Here is a 23642-nt window from a genome sequence, read left to right as displayed (position 1 = left end):
CACGAGGTTTTAAAATTGTTAGGAATGATCGCCCTTTAAGCAGAGGAGGCGGCATAGCAGCCATTTTTAGAGAACAATGGACATTCTCTCTTGACCTTCAGGGCCCCCCAGCTGATGCTGAGATCTTTCATTTCTCACTATCATTTGGGGCACATTTTACCTTAGGGGGCACTCTGGTTTACCGACCACCAGGCCATGCAGGTAAATTCCTGGGGGCATTGGAGGACATAGTAGTCCCACGGGTTTTAAGATATTCTAGCTATCTTCTCCTGGGGGATTTTAATATCCATGTGGATAATCTAGATCTGCCTGATACGGTCCGCTTAAATGAAGCTCTTGCTATGGCCCAGCTAAAACAATGGGTTAAGGCACCCACCCATTCAGGTGGACATATCCTTGACCTGGTTTGTACTAATTTTGACATTGACATGACCCACCCTGAAATAGTGACCTGGTCAGACCACATGCTGATTAGGTTTACCTGGACCCTGACCCGTCCAGCCGAGAGCAGCCACCCAGCTGCTCACACACAGAAAATTAACGCAGATATCTTGTCTGACCATCTAGACACCTCCCGTCCAACTCTTCCTCTTGAAATTGAATCAGCCGTTAGTTCATTCAATTCATGGATTGAATGTGGGACTGCAGCATCAATAAAAACAGGTCGGGTTTGCAGAATGCGCTCTACCCCTTCTAAACCTTGGTTTTCCCACACCCTCCGTGATCTTAAATCAGGTTGTAAAAAACTTGAACGGATATGGAGACAAGCCTATCTCCCCGAGGCAAAGAAGGAATTGAGGGTGGCGCAAAAGAAGTACTATGCAGCAATTAGATCTGCCAAAAGTCAATACTACGAAGGGCGTATAACTAAGGCTAACAACAATAGCAGGGAAATCTTTGCTATTGTAAAAAGCTTTGTCTCACCCTGTGCTGCCCAACCTCTACTGACCTCCTCTGAGAAATGGTGCGAAGAACTCTCTGTGTTCTTTGTTGACAAGATCACCAAAATCCAGGACGATTTACTTACTGTGTGCAACAGCTTTCCATCTTCACTGGTCACTCCGTCCCCCATGATGCCTGTCTGTACTGAACAGTTTGCCAATTTCACCCCGGTAGAAAAAATGGATATTGTTAAAATCCTTGCTGCCTTACAATCAGAATCTCCCTCTGACCCCTGTCCTGCCAGAGTGTTTGCGGGTCTTGCAGATACAGTTGGCTATGAGGTGACACATATCATTAACCGCTCTTTTCTTACTGCTACCGTCCGGGCCTGCTGGAAGCAAGCTAAACTGCTCCCACTCTTAAAAAAAAAATGGCTTAGATCCCGCTGCCCCCGCTAACTTCCGGCCCATATCACTGTTGCCGGCTCTTGCAAAAATATGCGAAAAGGTTGCTTTCACACAGCTGGACAAATTTGTCGAAACTTCCCAGGCACTCCATCCAGCGCAATCAGGCTTCAGAGCAGCCTTCAGTACGGAGACTGCATTAGTTGAAATATCCGAGGCTATCCAGGAATGTCTGGACGGAGGTGGCAGAGCGGCTCTGATTTTATTGGACCTCTCTGCCGCCTTCGATACGGTCCCTCACTCCCTTCTGCTCACTAGACTAGCGGCTATAGGCATAACAGGCTCCGCCCTTGACTGGCTGACATCTTTTCTAGACAACAGATCTCAACAAGTCTGGATGCCGCCATTTGCCTCCTCCCCCAAGAAACTTACAACTGGTGTACCTCAGGGCTCTACCCTTAGCTCCCTGCTTTTTAATATTTATCCTACCCCTCTCATTTATCTCGCAGAACAGCTGGGAGCAAAAATTATGGCCTACGCCGACGATACACAACTCCTGTTTACATGGCCAAAAAATAACTCGGATACGTCGGGAGCCCAATCCTGCCTATCAGCTGTCTTTCGTTGGCTAGCCCTCGCCCAACTAAAATGTAACGAAAGTAAATCAGAAATCCCGCTGTATGGTTCTTTTCCAGACAACTTTAGCGACTCTCTTTGGCCTGCCGATCTGCCATGCCCCAAATCCATCGGCGGCCCTGCAAAAAACCTTGGAGTCTGGTTCAACAATGACCTCAAATTCGAGGATCATCTAAAAAAACTCACTGGGATCTGCTTCTCCACACTCAAAACATTACGCAGGTTCTTCCCACTCCTCCCGAGAGCGGCCAAGGAGACCGTCATCCGCGCCCTCATATTATCCAGACTGGATTACGCGAACGGCCTCTTCTGTGGTCTACCAGCCTACCTGATTCATCGTCTCCAAGTTATTCAAAATGCCGCCGTGCTGCTTTTGTTTAACATACCCAAAAGCTCAAGTGTCCGTCAACCTCTTCGCACCCTCCACTCGCTCCCAGTTGCTCACAGGATTTTATTTAAAATCCTTGTCCTCGCATATCGAGCTGTCCATCAAACCGGTCCAGTCTATTTGAGAAAAAGATTTTCCCTGTATGTTCCCAACCGACCTCTCAGGTCAACTAATCTGTACCAAATGACTGTACCAAAATTTAAATATAGCAGGCTTGGTGGCCAATCCATCTCTGTCAGAGCTGCGAGAGCTTGGAACACCCTTCCTCTCCATCTGAAAACAGCCCCATCCATCACTGTGTTTAAGAAAGGACTGAAGACCCACCTCTTTAATATCAATGTATAGGGGTCTCATTCCTATCTTTGCACTGGAATCACTCTGCTCTGCCTTCTACCTCCCCCGCGCCAGGATACTATTTTCTTAGTAACAGAGCGCGCTATAAAAGCCTCTATAATAATAAAAGCCTCTATAATAATTCTCCTTATGTGTACCTTTCCCATCGATGCTGTGCATTTTAACAGCATTTACTATGTATATGTCTTTGGTCCTGATGACTGGTTAGTCGTGAAACACGGGTTGGCCTGGGAACATTTTTTTGAATCAACAGCAGTAAAAAAGTCTTGATTTATTCATCAAATTTTAAAAGCTGAAGAACACTCATTATGTTTCAGATTTAAAAATACAATCAGTGTTTATCAATATTAACATTCAAACAATAATTAAGGACAAAGAGGCCGATTTACAAACTTGTCACGCAGCGCAGCAAGTCACTGCACTGCGCTGCGCTGCACTGCGCTGCGCTGCACTGCGCTGCGCTGCACTGCGTTGCATGCACTGCTCTGCGCTGCGTGTCAGGGAAAGGACAGGAATGCACCATATTTAAGGCAATACAGCGCATTTCTGCCTTTCTCCCTGCGCTGGCGTCCTTTTAGAAGCCTAGCGCCCTTGCAGGCACGCTTGCACCCTGGTGCAAGGGCCCCTCCTTTCAATGGAGGATTGTTTTCGTGCACAAAGGGGCCCTTCCTGCAGAGAAACAATCCTCAGAGGCTCTTTCCTCTTTCCATGGGCAGAATGCAGCGCACATAGAAAGAGGAATCAAGGATTGGAAATAAAGGAATTCCTCCTTGCGGCGCCTCCCCTTCGGAGGCGCATCTTTCTGGTGCGTTCCCAGGTTCATCAGTTCTTGTAACTCTGGAAATGCATCTGAAACCACGGGGGCTGCACGGGAGCACTCACGCAATGCCTGCTCCCACGCACCCCCCATGCAACGCCTGCTCCCATGCAACCCCCATGCAACGCCTGTTCCCATGCAGCCTCCATGCAACGCCTGCTCCCATGCAACCCCCATGGAACGCCTCCCATGGAACTCCTCCCACGGAACGCCTCACATGGAACGCTTCCCATGGAACGCCTCCCACGGAACGCCTCCCACGGAACGCCTCCCACGGAACGCCTCCCATGGAACGCCTCCCATGGAACGCCTCCCATGGAACGCCTCCCATGGAACGCCTCCCTGGCGCAGAGAATGGTAACACAGTAGTTTGCGGTGCGCTGCTTCACTCCAGATTTATGAAGTCGCTCAGGGCCATGCAAAGTGGCATTGTGTGGCTTTATAAATCTCATTTAGGACTTGCGTCACTTTCAGCGACGCGACTCCCCTCGTAAATATGCCCCAATGTAACTGCTGACTGGACAGATCACTGCTGAATTCCCTACACTAAACAACATCCAAAGGCAAAGCAAAGACCCCATAATCAATTGCAAAAATGTGAAAACATTGACGACAAAGCTCTGGGAAAGAAACCTATCAAACACATAAATCCCCAACCCCACCACAAAAACATGTAAAGGAACAGAAGTATCCTGGCTGTAAACTACAACATTGACGCAGAAACTGCACACCACTGAGAAAAAAGTAGAAAACAAAGGAATTCCATGTTGGTTCTGCATAGACCTGAATGACAACAACAAGATTTTGATTTCAATTCATAATTTGAACACACAATGAACAGAAGTAACTAAACCAGAAATCCTCGCGGCCAAAGACTCGCTCATTCGTCACAAATTGATAATGACTGGAAATCTTTCACCGAGGGTTGTGACGTAAACATTGCTTTGACCCCAGCCCTGGTGCAGAGAGTGAAACCAGAAGATGATCTTTTTAGGGAGCCTCTGCTTAACTCTCCATAGAGTGAGGAATGACCACACCTGCGGGAGGGAGCTTTACGGAATGTGCTAACAGAGGGTCCTCTCTCAACGGGTGGCGAAACTCTATATGTCCCTTTGCTAATGGGTGCGGTCAACTCATGAATTTTGGAGTCGACACTCTCTCTACGTCTCGCCTCTTCCTTTGCAGAAGTCCCTGAGTTGTTGCAATGACTGGAAATTTTGGTATCAATGGCTGATTCAACTGTCCGAAACAATCCCTACAGGTAGAAGGTGTGATGACGGTTGAATGGAAGCTCTTGTTTTAAAGATATGTAGGATGTGAGGAGGCTTTGCCAACTGCTGAGCAAGAGGCCTCTTACTAGTCCCGCCGGACCGAGAGGTGAAAACGGATCCTAGAGGGACGGTGGCTACTCACCACCCATGTGGGCGGTACCCGAGGGGCACGGCAGCAAAAGGGCGTGAAAACGCACACCAAAACAAGAGGACATAATAATGAGCGTACTGTATACATTCAACTCGCTCAATCATGAAGGAGGGAGCATGGCCACAGACATGGCCAAAGGTCGACCAAAGAAGCATCCGGCATCATGTCGCCGAGAAGCTGAACTGTGATGTGTCGTCGACAAAGCACTGCCAAGGGGGAGAAACCTGTGCCATCCACGAACCTGCACGGCAGCTGCAGCATCTTGGAAGACCTAAAAGGAGGCAGCGATCAAAAACAAACCAAAAAAACAGCAGTAGGGTCAAGCGAGACTGCCCGCTGCTTCTGATGGCATTGATGCAAGCGTCAGGTGGCGAACGCTGGAGCCGCGAGCTGTCGGATTAGGCCAGCCTCAGCAAACACCTAGCGGAACAGAGAGGTCCCCCGCTCGACCAGAATCAATGCGGACAGAATAGTGGGCTCCCTGCACCTTCTTAGAGGACCCGAGCCAGCGATGAACCCCTGCTCGACCAGAATCAATGTGGGCAGAAGAGTGGGCTCCCTGCATCTCCTTAGAGGACCTGAGCCAGCGATAAATGCCTGCTCGACCAGAATCAATGCGGGCAGAAGAGTGTGCTCCCTGCACCTCCTTAGAGGACCCGAGCCAGCGATGAACCCCCACTCGACCAGAATCAATGCGGGCAGAAGAGTGGGCTCCCTGCACCTTCTTAGAGGACCGAGCCAGCGATGAACCCCCGCTCCACCAGAATCAATGCAGGAAGAAGAGTGGGCTCCCTGCACCTCTTTTGAGGACCTGAGCCAACGATGAACCCCCGCTCGACCAGAATCAATGCGGGCAGAAGAGTGGACTCCCTGCAGCTCCTTAGAGGACCCGAGCCAGCGATGAACCCCCACTCAACCAGAATCAATACGGACAGAAGAGTGGGCTCCCTGCACCTCCTTAGAGGACCCGAGCCATCAGTGAACCCCCGCTCGACCAGAATCAATGCGGGCAGAAGAGTGGGCTCCCTGCAGCTCCTTAGAGGACCCGAGCCAACGATGAACCCCCGCTCCACCAGAATCAATGCGGGCAGAAGAGTGGGCTCCCTGCAGCTCCTTAGAGGACCCGAGCAAGCGATGAACCCCCGCTCGACCAGAATCAATGCAGGAAGAAGAGTGGGCTCCCTGCACCTCTTTCGAGGACCCGAGCCAACGATGAACCCCTGCTCGACCAGAATCAATGCGGGCATAAGAGTGGGCTCCCTGCACCTCTTTTGAGGACCTGAGCCAGCGGTGAACCCCCGCTCGATCAGAATCAATGCGGGCAGAAGAGTGGGCTCCCTGCACCTCTTTTGAGGACCTGAGCCAGCGGTGAACCCCTGCTCGACCAGAATCAATGCGGGCAGAAGAGTGGGCTCCCTGCACCTCTTTTGAGGACCTGAGCCAGCGGTGAACCCCCGCTCGATCAGAATCAATGCGGGCAGAAGAGTGGGCTCCCTGCAGCTCCTTAGAGGACCCGTGCCAACGATGAACCCCCGCTCGACCAGAACCAATGCGGACAGAAGAGTGGGGTCCCTGCAGCTCCTTAGAGGACCCGAGCCAGCGATGAACCACCGCTCGACCAGAATCAATGTGGGCAGAAGAGTGGGCTCCCTGAACCTCCTTAGAGGACCCGAGCCAGCGATGAACCACCGCTCGACCAGAATCAATGTGGGCAGAAGAGTGGGCTCCCTGCACCTCCTTAGAGGACCCGAGCCAACGATGAACCCCCGCTCAACCAGAATCAATGCGGGCAGAAGAGTGGGCTCCCTGCACCTCCTTAGAGGACCCGAGCCAATGATGAACCCCGCTCGACCAGAATCAATGCGGGCAGAAGAGTGGGCTCCCTGCAGCTCCTTAGAGGACCCTGGCCAGCGGTGAAATCTGGACTTTACGCAAGTGCACAAGGACCATCAGATCAATGGAATTAAAGGTGCAGGGTCCAACAATTAAAGGGACATGGCAGACGAGCACAAGAGTCTCATGCACCAGATTTAAAGGCACAGGCACCAAAAAACGTAAAGGGACAAAGCGGACGAGCAGCACAGAGCATCAGATTTAAAGGCGCAGTGAAAGGTAATTAATAAATTAAAGGGACAGAGCGGCTAGAACTATTCAGCTACGAGTGAGAGGTGCTATCATTGTAGTGGGAAGCAAACAAACGGATTGTCAGCAATGCAAGTGGGGGATGCACCACTATTGAATTTGGCTTTGAGGAAACTGGATTCATAGCAGCTGGAGGCAGCAAATAAAGCAGTAAGTGGAGTGGCAAGAGAGGTTGCAGGCCAAGGAGGTAGGAGGTTGCTGCACCACTCGAAACAAATGCCCACTGCCCCTCTCAAAGCACCCAGCGGGAAGGGAGCCACGAAGGTAGCCACTGAGTGTGCCAAGCGACTTTTACGTACAAAACCTAACAAACTGGACACCCTCGCTATGGTGCTTTACACGCTGGGGCTATCTGAAAACAGGCCAAACTCTCTACGGTCCTTTACATTCTGGGACGACCTGAAAACTGGACACCCTAGAAACAGTGCTTTACACACTGGGGCTAGCTGGAAACTGGACACCCTAGCTCTAGTGCTTTACATGCTGGGACTAGCCATGTTGCTTTATCCCAGGTCCAGGAAAAGTCCCAGGCAGTGATATCGAAGGTGCACAGGTACAGAAGTAGTGGGATTCCATGGGGAGCGGGGGGTTAGCCAAGGGGCACAGGTACTGGAGGTGAGAGCATCCATAGGAGGATACCAAGCACAGAAGCAGCAAGAGTCCATGGGTGACATCTCATGTGCACAGGTACAGAAGCAGTCCCTGGGTGGATATCCCAGGTACACAGGTACAGAAGCAGTTCTTGGGTGGATATCCCAGGTGCACAGGTACAGAAGCAGTCCTTGGGTGGATATCCCAGGTGCACAGGTACAGAAGCAGTCCCTGGGTGGATATCCCAGGTACACAGGTACAGAAGCAGTCCCTGGGTGGATATCCCAGGTGCACAGGTACAGAATCAGTCCCTGGGTGGATATCCCAGGTGCACAGGTACAGAAGCAGTCCCTGGGTGGATATCCCAGGTGCACAGGTACAGAAGCAGTCCTTGTGTTGATATCCCAGGTACAGAAGCAGTCCCTGGGTGGATATCCCAGGTGCACAGGTACAGAAGCAGTCCCTGGGTGGATATCCCAGGTGCACAGGTACAGAAGCAGTCCCTGGGTAGATATCCCAGGTGCACAGGTACAGAAGCAGTCCCTGGGTGGATATCCCAGGTGCACAGGTACAGAAGCAGTCCCTGGGTGGATATCCCAGGTGCACAGGTACAGAAGCAGTCCCTGGGTGGATATCCCAGGTGCACAGGTACAGAAGCAGTCCCTGGGTGGATATCCCAGATACACAGGTACAGAAGCAGTCCTTGGGTGGATATCCCAGGTGCACAGGTACAGAAGCAGTCCCTGGGTGGATATCCCAGGTGCACAGGTACAGAAGCAGTCCTTGGGTGTATATCTCATGTGCACAGGTACAGAAGCAGTCCTTGGGTTGATATCCCAGGTGCACAGGTACAGAAGCAGTCCTTGGGTGTATATCTCATGTGCACAGGTACAGAAGCAGTCCTTGGGTTGATATCCCAGGTACACAGGTACAGAATCAGTCCCTGGGTGGATATCCCAGGTGCACAGGTACAGAAGCAGTCCCTGGGTGGATATCCCAGGTGCACAGGTACAGAAGCAGTCCCTGGGTGGATATCCCAGGTGCACAGGTACAGAAGCAGTCCTTGGGTGTATATCTCATGTGCACAGGTACAGAAGCAGTCCTTGTGTTGATATCCCAGGTACAGAAGCAGTCCCTGGGTGGATATCCCAGGTGCACAGGTACAGAAGCAGTCCCTGGGTGGATATCCCAGGTGCACAGGTACAGAAGCAGTCCTTGGGTGTATATCTCATGTGCACAGGTACAGAAGCAGTCCTTGGGTTGATATCCCAGGTACACAGGTACAGAAGCAGTCCCTGGGTGGATATCCCAGGTGCACAGGTACAGAAGCAGTCCCTGGGTGGATATCCCAGGTGCACAGGTACAGAAGCAGTCCCTGGGTGGATATCCCAGGTGCACAGGTACAGAAGCAGTCCCTGGGTGGATATCCCAGGTGCACAGGTACAGAAGCAGTCCCTGGGTGGATATCCCAGGTGCACAGGTACAGAAGCAGTCCCTGGGTGGATATCCCAGGTGCACAGGTACAGAAGCAGTCCTTGGGTGGATATCCCAGGTGCACAGGTACAGAAGCAGTCCTTGGGTGGATATCCCAGGTGCACAGGTACAGAAGCAGTCCTTGGGTGGATATCCCAGGTGCACAGGTACAGAAGCAGTCCCTGGGTGGATATCCCAGGTGCACAGGTACAGAAGCAGTCCCTGGGTGGATATCCCAGGTGCACAGGTACAGAAGCAGTCCCTGGGTGGATATCCCAGGTGCACAGGTACAGAAGCAGTCCTTGGGTGGATATCCCAGGTGCACAGGTACAGAAGCAGTCCCTGGGTGGATATCCCAGGTGCACAGGCACAGAAGCAGTCCTTGGGTAGATATCCCAGGTGCACAGGTACAGAAGCAGTCCCTGGGTGGATATCCCAGGTGCACAGGTACAGAAGCAGTCCCTGGGTGGATATCCCAGGTGCACAGGCACAGAAGCAGTCCTTGGGTGGATATCCCAGGTGCACAGGTACAGAAGCAGTCCCTGGGTGGATATCCCAGATACACAGGTACAGAAGCAGTCCTTGGGTGGATATCCCAGGTGCACAGGTACAGAAGCAGTCCTTGAGTGGATATCCCAGGTGCACAGGTACAGAAGCAGTCCTTGGGTGGATATCCCAGGTGCACAGGTACAGAAGCAGTCCCTGGGTGGATATCCCAGATACACAGGTACAGAAGCAGTCCTTGGGTGGATATCCCAGGTGCACAGGTACAGAAGCAGTCCTTGGGTGGATATCCCAGGTGCACAGGTACAGAAGCAGTCCTTGGGTGGATATCCCAGGTGCACAGGTACAGAAGCAGTCCCTGGGTGGATATCCCAGGTGCACAGGTACAGAAGCAGTCCCTGGGTGGATATCCCAGGTGCACAGGTACAGAAGCAGTCCCTGGGTGGATATCCCAGGTGCACAGGTACAGAAGCAGTCCTTGGGTGGATATCCCAGGTGCACAGGTACAGAAGCAGTCCCTGGGTGGATATCCCAGGTGCACAGGCACAGAAGCAGTCCTTGGGTAGATATCCCAGGTGCACAGGTACAGAAGCAGTCCCTGGGTGGATATCCCAGGTGCACAGGTACAGAAGCAGTCCCTGGGTGGATATCCCAGGTGCACAGGCACAGAAGCAGTCCTTGGGTAGATATCCCAGGTGCACAGGTACAGAAGCAGTCCCTGGGTGGATATCCCAGATACACAGGTACAGAAGCAGTCCTTGGGTGGATATCCCAGGTGCACAGGTACAGAAGCAGTCCTTGGGTGGATATCCCAGGTGCACAGGTACAGAAGCAGTCCTTGGGTGGATATCCCAGGTGCACAGGTACAGAAGCAGTCCCTGGGTGGATATCCCAGGTGCACAGGTACAGAAGCAGTCCTTGGGTGGATATCCCAGGTGCACAGGTACAGAAGCAGTCCTTGGGTGGATATCCCAGGTGCACAGGTACAGAAGCAGTCCCTGGGTGGATATCCCAGGTGCACAGGTACAGAAGCAGTCCCTGGGTGGATATCCCAGGTGCACAGGTACAGAAGCAGTCCCTGGGTGGATATCCCAGGTGCACAGGTACAGAAGCAGTCCTTGGGTGGATATCCCAGGTGCACAGGTACAGAAGCCGTCCTTGGGTGGAAATCCCAGGTGCAGAGGTACAGTTGTAGCAGGAGTCCAAGGTGCACAGGTACAGAAGCAGCGAAAGCCCATGGGGTGATTTCCAAAGTACAGAGGGGATGCTCCGTGTGATATCTCCGATGCACAGGTAAACAAGGCCTCAGGGTGATATTTTTGGTGCCCGGCACAAAAGCTCACAGTACATAACCTCCATATAAACCCTACAGTACATTAATCCTCATCTCACACCCCGTCTGCATTTACTTCAATTTCATCCTCATTCCTGTAGCCCCTCAAATGCCCTTTCACTTCCTCTCACTACTTGCCTCATCCACTCTCCTTTGTCTTTACTTCCCTCCCCGCCTCCTTCAGCCTTAGCCCAGTCCCTGAGCCAATCGAGTGCTGCCGCTAAAATCACTGCTTCAAACGAAGTCCACCTCAGTACCTCTGCCCCTTCCAGCCTCAAGCTCTTCGGGTCCAGGCCCAGTTTCCAACACATGTTTGTTTTCATCTGTGTCCCCTCCTTAATCCCTGATCCATCGCCCTCCATCCTGAAGCAGCCAGGACCCTTCTCACTGTCGAACCCCATACCCTGCCCGCGCTGCACCTCAATGCATGGTGCAATCCCGCCGTCCCTGAAACTAATCCCTACCTTAATCCCTTATTCTATACCTACCCCAGCCTCCCTCATCACTCCATTCATAGCTTGGTCTCCCCAGCCCCATCCCTCCCTTATCCGCGCCCCTTCCCTAACTCATTGACCCCACCCCTCCCCCTAAAGTTTCTAGAGGCTATGCCTCAGTCCTCTAGCCCACTCATGAGTCTTTAAACTCTGCCCCAACTCAATCCCAAATTATTCAGCAGTGAAAATGGTGTCCCAGGTCTTGTTGATGACTTGTTGCAGTGCCTGCAAGAAGAACATAAGAAGCACTTAGGAATGTGTTATTACCAAACAGCTGCAGCATTTGCTTAAATCGTCATCTGGGTTTGTTGATTACACACAAATGCAGCACCAGTCACATCATCAACAGGGTACATGAATCAGGCACACAACTAGCATCAGCGTACATCATCACCAGGGTACGTGGATCAGACACACAACTAGCACCAGCGTACATCATCACCAGGGTACGTGGATCAGACACACAACTGTAGCACCAGCGTACATCATCAACAGGGTACGTGGATCAGACACACAACTAGCACCAGCGTACATCATCACCAGGGTACGTGGATCACACACACACATCTTGTTGCATAAGTTATGGCTTTAGCGTAACTCTACAAGGGGTGATTTGCCACCCAAGGGTGTCTCGGGTGAACTTTGTTCAATGCACCGACAATGAATGTGAAAGACAAGTTGTTGTAACCCCATAGAACACTACACGATGTGTAATTGATACAAAGGTATCCTTTTTGGGTTGCCAATCCCATAAAGGGATCAGGGGTCCCGTGGAAAAAGTGACAAACCCTTATTTCATTATTCACTGTGTCACACACACTGTACTAAGAAGAATGATGTTAAAAGTATTTATTACTACAGGAACAATATGTTACTTAGCACATCTGAAACAACTACACAAAGCATTATAAATACAGCAAAAAGACATGTTATAAATGAAGAGAACTACATAAACATTTCCAGCATTAATAAAATGGCATTCAAATATTAATTAGAAACTAACATCTACTTCTATGCGCTGTACTATGAGAGCATGAAATGCTGAGCTTCTTGCAATCTGGAGTTTATTAGGGGGAAGAGGCACACTGCATACCATGTTGACAGCAAAGGCTGTCTTTATCAATGGAGACATGAAGACCGTGTTCCCCACAAAGGGCAAACACCCACTGCGGTAGCAGCTTTCCTCTGGAACTTGGCATTCTCAGCTTCAGTCTTCAAATGAGATGCATCATCTGTGAAGTCTGAAGTGTGCGGAAGCAGGTGCGACCGTCTTTGGCAGAATCTTGGATGATAATCTGGCCCGAAGGACCCCTCCTGACAAGTGGTCAAGTGACAGTGAATATATTTTAAATCTTAGCAAAAGTTGGAATTTCTGACTTAAGTTTAGAAATATCTGACGTAGATCATGTTGTTGGAATAAAAATGTTTTAGCTGAGCTATCCATGCATTGTATGCCTTAAGTTAGCATTCACTGCATCGTTTTATTTTCAGCAGCCATTTTAAGTCATGATCGAAATGAACTTCTGTCTCTCTCATTTTCTGCCCCAGCTGAAAGCAGCTGCAATCGTATTCATTTCTCCAAGGTTGAGCTTCGCTGTACTAATGAAAACACTGTCTTTGTCTGTACATACCTTCCCCACTAGATAGGCCTGCTCCCGCCCTTAGTACCGGTCTCAGGATTGAAACGCATCCTTCTGTATCTCCTTTGTTCACCAGCTACCAACTGGAAATTTCCAGTTAGGGCGGGTCTTTATTGGTTTTGAACTGTACATATTGTATTACCATGCATGCTGAAGTCAGTCCCTCTGCAGCAATACAAGGAGGCTGGTCAGACCGGACTCCTCTTGAATGTATCCTGAATACTAGCTTACTTGGTTTGCATTCTCTACTGTCGGACCAACTCTTCATTTGTATGGAAGGCTGAGAGGTGCAAATTAGTGACCAGGGTGACCCGTATCGAGTCAATTCCTTCAGTTTGTGCCTGAACAGGGACTCCATTGGGTGACCCATCCTTGCCCGCTGATGGGTGGGGAGGTCGGGCCATGTCGTGTCAGACGGGCAGACCAGGAATCGTTGCATGAGAGAGTCCTGAACTCGCAGCTGCTCCGTCTGTCTGACCGGGCAGTGCTTCGCCCAGTGATCATCCCGACTGGGGTCCTGACGGCAAATCCCTTGGATCTCGCCGTTTGGTTCGAAGAGTCAGCAGTGGAAAATAGATTCATTTGACCTCTGAGCACCAGGTTGAAAATGCCAGGAATCGTAAATTTTGGGTTTCCTGTTGTCGTCGTTTTTCTGCTGATGCTCAACTAGAAGAAAGTCAGCCAGCGCCTCTGGAAATGTACGTAAAACATGGCATTGCCCCTATTATGTTTAGTACGTTATGGCACAAATATACGAGGGACAATGCCGAGTTACAGTGGCTTTTGACGGGCACTTTTGATGAACTAATGTTTTTTTTTTTACAGGAGTTGTTTGTGAAAAGGAGTGGGCAGTTGATGTTTGATTCCCTCAGAACATCGCAAAAAGAGGCTTAACAGAAGCAAATAAAAGCTGAAAAAGAGGCCCAGAGGGAAGGACGTTAACATTGACTCAGAAAGGTCTTGCGCATGATAGAGAGATGCAGGAGATAGGAATAGAGCATGCAGATAGGAGATTTCGACTGAATAGAGATAAATCATATGTCGCCGAGAAGAAAATGGCACTTTTGTGGAGGAACTGCTAGACACCTCCGTATGCCCCGCAGAGGATATATCCTGCCCTAGCCCAACAGACTCAGCTACTCGGTTCTTCCATCTCTACTGTTTCTGTTTCTGGTTCTGTTCCTGTTGATCTGACTGCCTTGGCCACAGCACCTCCTGTTCTTTCTTTGTCTTCACCATTTGTGGCAACTGTGACTGTTAGTAATCCTGCAACGCCTATTGCTTCGGCGGCCCTCTCTCCAACCCTTACACCCACGACACAACTAACAATGACGTTAGTGCCTGCTCACTCTGTTGCTACCAACACTCTGTTCCTCCATTCCACGACTGAGAAGTGAGACACCGATGCGTGACCCGGGCAATAGGGAATGGACAAAATTTAAAGAGAGCAAGGGGTGGACATTTGACCAATCTGATGTGGGAGATGCAGAGAAAAGAGTGGTGGCTAATCAGGCAGCACAGTGGGCTCATAACCCCAGTCACAGTGTAGAAGATATGTGGGGTGTGATCAAAGATTATACGCCTTTCGTACAGCACCATGCCCTAAAGCACGTCAGCTACTTTGATTGGCCTGTGGTAGCAGCATTTCAAGGGTATAGCACCGCAGGTTATCTACAATATTAGGGATTGTGTGTATGTTACTGATATGGAGCCTGCTCATGTCTTTGGTAACGTTGCAACACTGGTTGCTTATCAGGGAAGGCTACTGGAGAAGAGCCCCACCCTGGTGTCCCAGCACCTAATGAGGGAAGTGCATCCCTTATATCACCCTGAAATACCAGAGCAACCGGATCACCATGATGTCGTTAGTAAACATGGGGTAGCGGCCCATTTCCAAGAACAGTGGGTTTATACCCCATGGAAAAAGAGTGAAGTTTTGTTGTCCCTTAAGACCCAGTTACCTGATCCAAGGAAGAATCTGACTGCATATTATAAAGAATTGACTGAGGCCACTTGATCGACAGTGAGGATGCTCACGGATATTGAAATGTTCTTTGGTTTGTTGGTGCCCATTGTTATTTGGAGACAGGTGCACACACAAGATCATGTTGTAGAATTGTGTGGTACCTGGGATCAGATTAAAGCATCGGACCAGGAGAGGAAGCCTGTTGAAAAGCCTAAGGTAGAGATACTTTCTTTGCCTGGCCGAATTATCACGCATATGTATTCCCTTATTCCACCCCGAAAGATTGATTGGAACAAGCTATCGGCTTGTCAGCAGAAGAAAGATGAGAGTGTGTCTAATTTTTTCCCCGGTTTGAAAGTGCGTTTCTGAATTTTAGTGGACAGAACTTGTTGATTGAAGGTGGTGTGCATTTATTTGTTAGTAGATTTATTTTGAATTTGTTCCCTGAGATTGCAACATGATTACAGGTTTCTGAGAGTACCTGGTCCACATCTTCTCCTTCTGTTATCTTGAATATGGCCCAGTATTATGAGCACAGGGCAAATGAGGAGAAGGTGGAGAAAAAGCATAAAGAATTGCAGACTAAGGTGTTGTTACAACAGGTTTTATCGGGGAAATGGTAGAGGACATGGTGGTATGGCCCGACAGCTTCCTCGTACTGGCAGGAATACTACGCCTGCCGGTAAGACCAAACCAATGTGCGTACTGTAATGAGGAGGGAAACTGGTGCAGCGAATGTCCTGTACTTTCTGCAGAAGGTGGACGACCCAAAAGGACAAGGGTCTCATGGATGAGGTTGTGGAGATAGTGGCCAGGGCAGAACTCAGGCAGCTGAGACATCGGAGGGTCGAACTGATCAGAACTACTTTGATGACCCTCTGGGCATATAGTACTACCACAATGACTATGATACGGATGAAGTGACAGGGATGTCTTACAGCTAGGACATTCGGGGGCAGGGTGAGGGACCAGTGTTGATACCTGTAGACCAAAGAGGTCCGTATGTTAGTGCAGACATGCATGGTTAGACTAAGGAGTTTTTGGCGATAAAGGTGCGACGAGCAGTTCTATTTCTCTTTCCCTGGTCCCTTGAGCGGTCTGTCTGGCAATAATAACATTTCAGTAGGATTTCTGGTGTACCGGTTGTGAGCCCCATTCCCAAACCTCTAGCGTTTACTGTTGGTTCCTTTACTGTGGATACGCCATTTCTGTTGATGTCTAATTGTGGAGAAAATTTGAATGACCTGTATCTATTGAAGAAATTGCATGCCACAAGATATCTAGAGAAGGATCTCTCATTATGTTCCTTCCAGATTGCTGAGATCCTCCTCAATGAAGCTAGCGAAGGTACCCAAAATTTCCCTTGTGCTGTCTGGGGGCTCCTCATTTGAGCTTCTAGGCGCTGAGACCTGGAATGAGCTCCCCGCCTCTCTGAGAGCAGTGACGCATTTTACCATTTTCAGAAAGCATCTTAAAACAGTGCTTTTTAACCAAAAACTGTGAGGACTTCTTTAGCTATTTTAGGTTCCCTTATATGTGTCCTTCATGTGCATTATATATGTGTCCTTCTTGGGCGGGTCTATGCCAGGGGGCCTTTTGATGCACCGGGTCACTCGACTGAGTAGCTGTGCGCTATACAAATGCCTTTATATTCATATTTATATTGCTCCCCGGAGGGTGTCTCTATGTCAATAGGTCCGGATGTTGTGTGTGCTAAGCAGTGCTTGTTTAAAGATGCTCCTCTCCCTGTTGAATTTAGAGATGAGCCACCCACACTGTGGGCAACGGGCGACATAGATGTGGGTTTGTTGCAGGCATTACCTGTTTCGATTCGTGTCAAGGAAGGTGCAATTCTACCTCGCATTCCTCAGTATAAGATACCGCAGGCAGGTAAGCGAGCTTTGATGCTAATTGTGCAGGATTTGATTGAGAAAGGAGTGGTTGAAGAGACAACTAGTAATGTTTATAACAGTTGCATTCTTCTGATCCTCAAACGAACACCTTCGGGTCCCTCTGAGTATCACAAAGATGTTTATCGCTTTGTGATTGATTTGTGTGAAGCTAACAGAATAGCTATTCCCTAGTTTCCAGTGGTCCCTGACATTACAACTCTATTGACGATGATTTCTTCTTCTGCTAAATTCTTTTCAGTCATTGACTTGAAAAATGTCTTTTTCAGCATCTCAATTCATCCTGACAGCAGGTATATGTTCAGGTTCACCCTACCTGGCAGGAGCTTTAGATTCTGTTGCACTTCTCAAGGCTATAGAGAGAGTCCAAGTATCTATAGTCAGGCATCGAAAAGTCAGTTGGATTCTTTGTCGCTTCCCACAGGTAATGTATTACTTCAGTATGTTGACGACCTGTTCAATGCCTCAGACACAGAACAGGGTTGCAGAGACAGTACGGTTAAACTGTTGCTCCACCTATTTCGGTCACCTACTGTAGAAAAAGGGTAGGAGATTGACACCTGAACGCATCAGTACCATTGTGAAAATGCCTGTTCCGCAAACTCAGAAAGATGCGCCTGCTTTCATAGGTATCACTTCCTATTGCAGGCAGTGGATACCCAGATACTCACTGCTTGTTAAGCCCCTACTGGCACTAACACTTAAAGATGTGCATTAGCCCCTGCCTTGGACGCCAGAGAGTCAGCAGTCTTTCGAGCAATTGAAAACTGTTCTTTGCTCGGCTCTATTATACTCCAACTATAATAAGTGCTTTGAGTTGTGTGTCCATGAGTTGGGACGGTGTGCGCTTTCTGTTTTAACACAAAAATTTGGAGATAAGCAAAGGGTGTGTGCTTATATCTCTGCTGTGTTTGACCCTGTCGCGCGTGCCCTTCAGAGCTGTCTAAAAGCGGATGCGGCTGTCTCAATACCACAATTGGCAGGGCTTGTACTTGATACTGACCTCACAGTCATGGTACCCCATGCTGAGGATACACTTTTGAATAAGACAAGGAAACAGCACATCACCAGTGCACATCTGACCAGTTACGAGCTGACGCTCTTCCAAAAGCATATCACGATCACCCGCTGTGACACTCTGAATCCAGCCACGTTACTACCCCTCCCTTCTGAGAATGAAGAAATTGACATGCATGACTGCATTTTTCGGACAGAGGAGGAGACGAAGGGACTGGTAGACTTGACTGATGTTCCCTTATCTGACCCCCAAGGGGAACTATATGTTGATGGCTCTTGTTTCAAATTACTAGATGGCACCACCACTGCAGCATATGTAATTACTACACTGCACACAATAGTTGAGCCATCACAAGTTCCCTATCAGTCCGCCCAAGCAGCTGAGCTAGTCGTCCTTATTCGAGCCTGTGAGTTGAGCGAGGGACTGGTTGTTAATATTTATACTGACAGCCAGTACGCCTTCGGGGTCGCCCATAATTTTGGGCGGCCCTGGGCAAAGAGAGGGTTGCTTACTTCCCATGGGACACATATTCAGCATGGTCCTCTAATTTATAGGTGGTGCTCAGCCAAAATATCGATTTTTGAATATAGAACTACCTTAATATCGAGTATTTAATATCGTAGGGACAGAATATCGAAGTCAATAACATCGTTGACCAGAATATCGACCTTAAGGTAAGTAATATTGTTTTTTTAATATCAAAGTTAGTAATATCGTTAGCAAAAATATAGTTGTCAATAACTTTGAAGAAAAACAATGGTGTTAAGGATGCATTTTATATGTAGGTTTAACTTTTTTTAATGTATTTTCATAAATGTTTAAATATATGCATTAAATGTTTGGAAATTAGTAATTTTTTTAAAGTAAATTTTGCGTTTTGATATCAGAGCGTGTTGTGGGGTTAAAGGGGAATAGTGTGTGAAGCAGTTTAATTAGAATTAATTAATATGTTTTATTTTTTGTTATTGATTATTAAATTATTGTAAATTATTAATTGGCAATTATTTATATGAATTGGTTAATCTATAGTTATAATAATTATTATTAATTTATTATTAATTTGTATTTGTTATTGGTAATTAATCTATTGTTAGTATTAATTGGTAATTCATTTTTGTTAATTGATTAATTGATAATTAAATTATGTGATTTTTTATGTGTTGTGGGTAGTGAGTTTATAGGGGAATAGGGTGGCAAGTAATTAAATTAATTAATAAATGTTTTTATTTATTGTTATTGTTAATTAATTAATGTAATTTTTAATAGATAATTTTTAGTAATTGGTTAATTGCTAATTAATTTCAATGTGGTTTCAATGTGGTTTTTATGTGTAGCGTGTTCTGTGTTAAAGGGGGAATAGTGTGGGAAGTAATTTAATGTTATTTAGGTAAATATTTAATTTTATTGGTATGTATTAATAATTCTTTTGTTAATTAATTATTAATATGTTATTTATTTTTCAAAAATTATTTATTTGATAAGTATGTTAATTTAACCCCATTGTAATTCTACATTTTCCACACTGTTACATGCACTGGAGTTGGAAGAGTAATTTTAACCCCTACAATATCCAACACTTTCCCTACTGTTGCACTCAGTGGAGTGGGAAGAGTCATTTTTACCCCTGTTATGTTATGTTATGTAAAATTTTATTCATTCAGCGCACAAACGCCCGTGGGCTTCATGGCGCTATCGAAGTTTGTGAGAGCACAGCATAACACTTAAAATACATTTGCGCAAGGGCACATTTCGCACTTGTTTAGGAATAGGCTTGTCTAAAAAGCCATGTTTTAAAGGTTTGTCTGAAAGTGAGAAGAGTGTCGCACTGTCTTAGAGACAATGGAAGGGAATTCCACAAGGAAGCGGCAAGATAATGAAAACCGCTACCACCCTGACGTTTTTTCTTAAATGAGGGGACCATTAGTAGTTATTGATGGGCCGAACGAAGGTTATGTGAGGGGGTGTCTTTACATACCAAATTCCTTATGAATTTGGGACTCTTGCCCTGCAAGGCTTTAAAAATAATGCAGCCGGCTTTGAATGCAACTCTCTGGGCTACCGGCAGCCAGTGAAGATTTTCCAATCCTGGCCTAATGGATTGCCATTTAGGTTGTTTACTAATGAGCCTGGCTGCCTGGTTCTGGACATACTGTAATCTCTTAAGCTGACCTGCTGGAAGACCTAGGTACAGACTATTTGAAAAGTCAAGCCGAGATAAAACCAAAGCTATAGTTACCTGAATCAAAGGTGAGTGGGTTAGAAAATGAGCAATTTTCTTTATTTTTCTCAGTTGAAAGAAGCGGGATGAAACTACCGTCCCTATAGGACCTTTAAGCGATAGATCCTCACTGACAGTCACCCCTAAGCTCTTCACTGTGTGGGATTTGGTGACAGGAGTTCCCATATCAGGTGGCCAGAAATGGGGTCCCCAGCTAATTTCACTTTTCCCGGGCAAGATGAGTTCGGTCTTGCCCGGGTTGAGTTTCAGGTGGTTCAGATTCATCCATCTCTGGATATGGGACATATTTTTTTTTAATTCAACCACAGCATCAGAGGAGTCAGGAAAGAAAACAAGTTGCAAGTCATCTGCATAGTTAAAAATTGTGACTTTCTGATTTTTCAAGAGAATACAGTAGAGGGCGTAAATACAAATTAAAAAGTAGCGGGGACAAGGATGATCCCTGCGGAACTCCACAGGTAGAGACAGTTTTTGGGGCTGTAAATGTCCCCAATCTAACAGATTGAGTGCGTTCAGAGATGAAGGACTTCAGCCAGCTCAAGGCAGGGCCCCTGAGGCCAGACTGCTTGACACAGTTGACAAGAATAGAAAAGTCAACCATGTCGAACGCAGTCGACAAATCCAGGAGCACCAATGCCTGATGAGCGTCTCTATCTGCGTTAGATCTCAGGGTGTTCTGGACCGCCAGTACCACTGTCTCGGTCGAATGGCATGGGCGAAAGCCTGCCTGATTCGGTTCCAGATATTCAGTTGATTCAATGAAATTTGAGAGGCAGTTAGAGACAAGGGCTTCCAAAATTTTTGATAGATAGGGTAAAAGGAAAATCGGCCTGTAATTCGTAAGATCATATGGGTCAATGCCAGATTTTTTGGTTAAAGGGATCAGCAAAGCACGCTTAAACCTACTAGATACCTTGCCCTGTACAAGTGATTCATTTAATAAAGGGAGAATACTTTGAGGGATAGCAAGTCCTATTTCTTTAAAGATGTAAGGCGGGCAGATATCATCAGGCGATCCAGATTTAACACGCGTGAGAAGTTCAGAAAAAGTTTTAGGCTCAATGGGAGAAAAGGTGTCTAGTGTAAAGGGATTATAAAATATGTCATCTAGTGGAATTGGAGTGGGAGAGCTAATTATATTCTGTTTTATGGTGAAGGTTTTATCCCTAAAAAAATCATTCAATAAGTCACATAATTTTTGAGTTGGAATTATTGGGGAGCTGTCCTGTCATCATTACAAAGATCATTCACTGTGTCGAATATCTCCTTTGATTTATTCAAAGAGTTCATAATCTTTGACGAAAAGTAGTCAGTTTTGTGTTGTAGGAGGATTTTTTGGTATATTTTCCTGGCGGAGCAGTAAATCTCTTTATCCTGTGATAGATAGTTAGCTCTCCATTTCCGTTTTTTTTTGTCTAATCTCAAGTTTTAATTTCTTCAGTTCTGGAGTGAACCATTTATGGGCGTCCTTCCCCCCGTGATCTGGAGAAGCTTACCAGGGGAGCGTGGAAATCTGCAGCTTGGCACAGCCATTGTGAAAGTGTCTTTTCACTGGATTCTATATCCTCACATTGAGGGGGAAGGGTAGTGGCCAGAGTATTTAGGAATGCCGGTAGGTCCAAGGACTTCCATTTCCGGATTTCTCTGCCCACCTGTAGCCTAGGTGTGACAGTCCCATTGATTGTAAATGAAAAATGTATAAAAAAATGATCTGACCAACTACAAGGACGTATAGAGGGCGAAGGTAGAAACAGATTATATGACCAAATTTGATCAAGGCTATGGCCCTTCTGATGGGTAGGAGAATGTATATGCTGTTTTAGGTTTATATCCAATAGTAGGTCCTTGAGTTCTGCAGCTTGAGAATCTAATGCCATATTATCAAATCAATAGTTCAGGTCCCCAATTAAAATAATTTTAGAGTAACAGTTGTTCTGCTAAAAGTGAAGGAAACGTGGCCATAAACTGAGGGGAACGATATAATAAAACTAATAGTAACGCCCCACTATCAGTGTCTAACTTGATGACAATATTCTCCGTGTTCAGGAACGACAGAGGTAAAAGTTCTTGGAACTGATGAGTTTTAAGAATAATAGCAGCTATTCCCCCCCCTGTTTTCACGTGTGGGCGATTGGCTGAGAGAATGTAGTAGTCAGAAGGGAGAGATGTAAGTATATCTGGTAAAGAATCGAGAGTAAGCCAAGTTTCTGTCAAAAGCAGAATGTCTGGTTTTTCATGTGTCAATAAAAGCAAAATATCTACCTGGTGTTTGGTCATCGACCGTGTTTTGAGATAGATGCAACGGAACTCTAGCAAAGGTCTATTAGGAGTAACATCATCCATACGCGATGAGTTCATGGGTGAAGGGTCGACATTTGGGATATCTTTAGCGATGCCAAACTGAGAGGTGCGTTTTAGAGTGTGCGGAGATAATGGCGGCCAAGATTTTCCTGTAAGTCTGAGTGCAACTAAATCAGAGGCAGAATAAATAAAATTTTGTCCAGAGGCAGTAGCCCCGGGTCCCGGACGCTCGCGGACGGGCGCAGACGGGCTTACCTTAGGCGCACCTTCGGCGCGCCATCGTCGCGCCCGCTGCGTTCGTCTGCTGCGCTCCCGCAGACACATTGCGTTTTATAGGAGGGAGCCTCGGGCCTCCCCTGAGGCGGAAAGCCGGGGGTTCTATCTGCTATCCCTTTCATTTGAAGCACGCTGATATTGCAGTCATTTTTAAGGATTGTAAATATTTTAACCGTTGCTATTTTAATTATTTGGCCAACACTGTGCGCTCGAGGGCAAGATTTTCTTGGCACTGAGGCGTGCTTTATCCACCCCCTCATCCCGGCGTGGCCGATTTCGGGCTGACGACGCGGGACAGGGGCGCCATCTTGGAGGGAGGAAGGGTTGGCGGTCCAGTGGCAGGACGCCTCCCACCCTCCTCGGCTGGATATAAATTAATGGGCTCACGCCGTCCGCGCAGCGGGCGGGCGCAGCGGGCGCGCCGGCGGCGCGCCGAAGGCGCGCCAAAGGCAAGCCCGTCTGCACCCGTCCGCGCCGGGCACGGGCCGAGGGCCACCCCCCCTGGTTCTGCCATGCCCGCCCGCTTTTTAACCTACACACATGCTATGTTAACTGACTTGCAACCACAGCCAAAGGAAGGATGTATTAAGCATAGCCTGAACGATTTAAAATGCTCCTTCACGTTAACCTGCAAACACTGTCCGGTATCTATTCCCCTCCTAAATAAATTAGCGGGAAGCAATGATCACAATCAAAAACAGATACCAAAGAATCCCATTTTTGCTCTTATTAATGTTCGGTCGTTGGCCAAACATAGGCAAGAAATTGCGGACTTAATTGTAGATAGGAATATTGATGTGATGTTCCTAACGGAAACCTGGATGGACAAAACATCGGACCCAGATCTTGTCA

The 23642-nt window shown here is 47.6% G+C and overlaps 1 protein-coding gene across 3 annotated transcripts in view; it reads right to left on the bottom strand.

Annotated features, from left to right (window-relative positions):
• Window positions 1-10240: 10240 nt before the first annotated feature.
• The window catches only part of LOC147729385 (uncharacterized), a 387516-nt gene continuing 374114 nt past the window's right edge, over window positions 10241-23642 (bottom strand). For all 3 annotated transcript variants that reach the window (XM_086959688.1, XM_086959690.1, XM_086959691.1), the window contains exon 10: window positions 10241-11665. The gene's annotated coding sequence lies outside the window, so the exon portion shown is untranslated. The remainder of the gene's footprint in view (window positions 11666-23642) is intronic.

This window comes from Lissotriton vulgaris, chromosome 2_2 (assembly GCF_964263255.1).
Source record: "Lissotriton vulgaris chromosome 2_2, aLisVul1.2, whole genome shotgun sequence".
NCBI classification, from domain to species: Eukaryota; Metazoa; Chordata; class Amphibia; order Caudata; family Salamandridae; genus Lissotriton; species Lissotriton vulgaris.
Note: the sequence above shows the minus strand (reverse complement) of the source record. Positions and strands in the feature narration are given on the sequence as shown.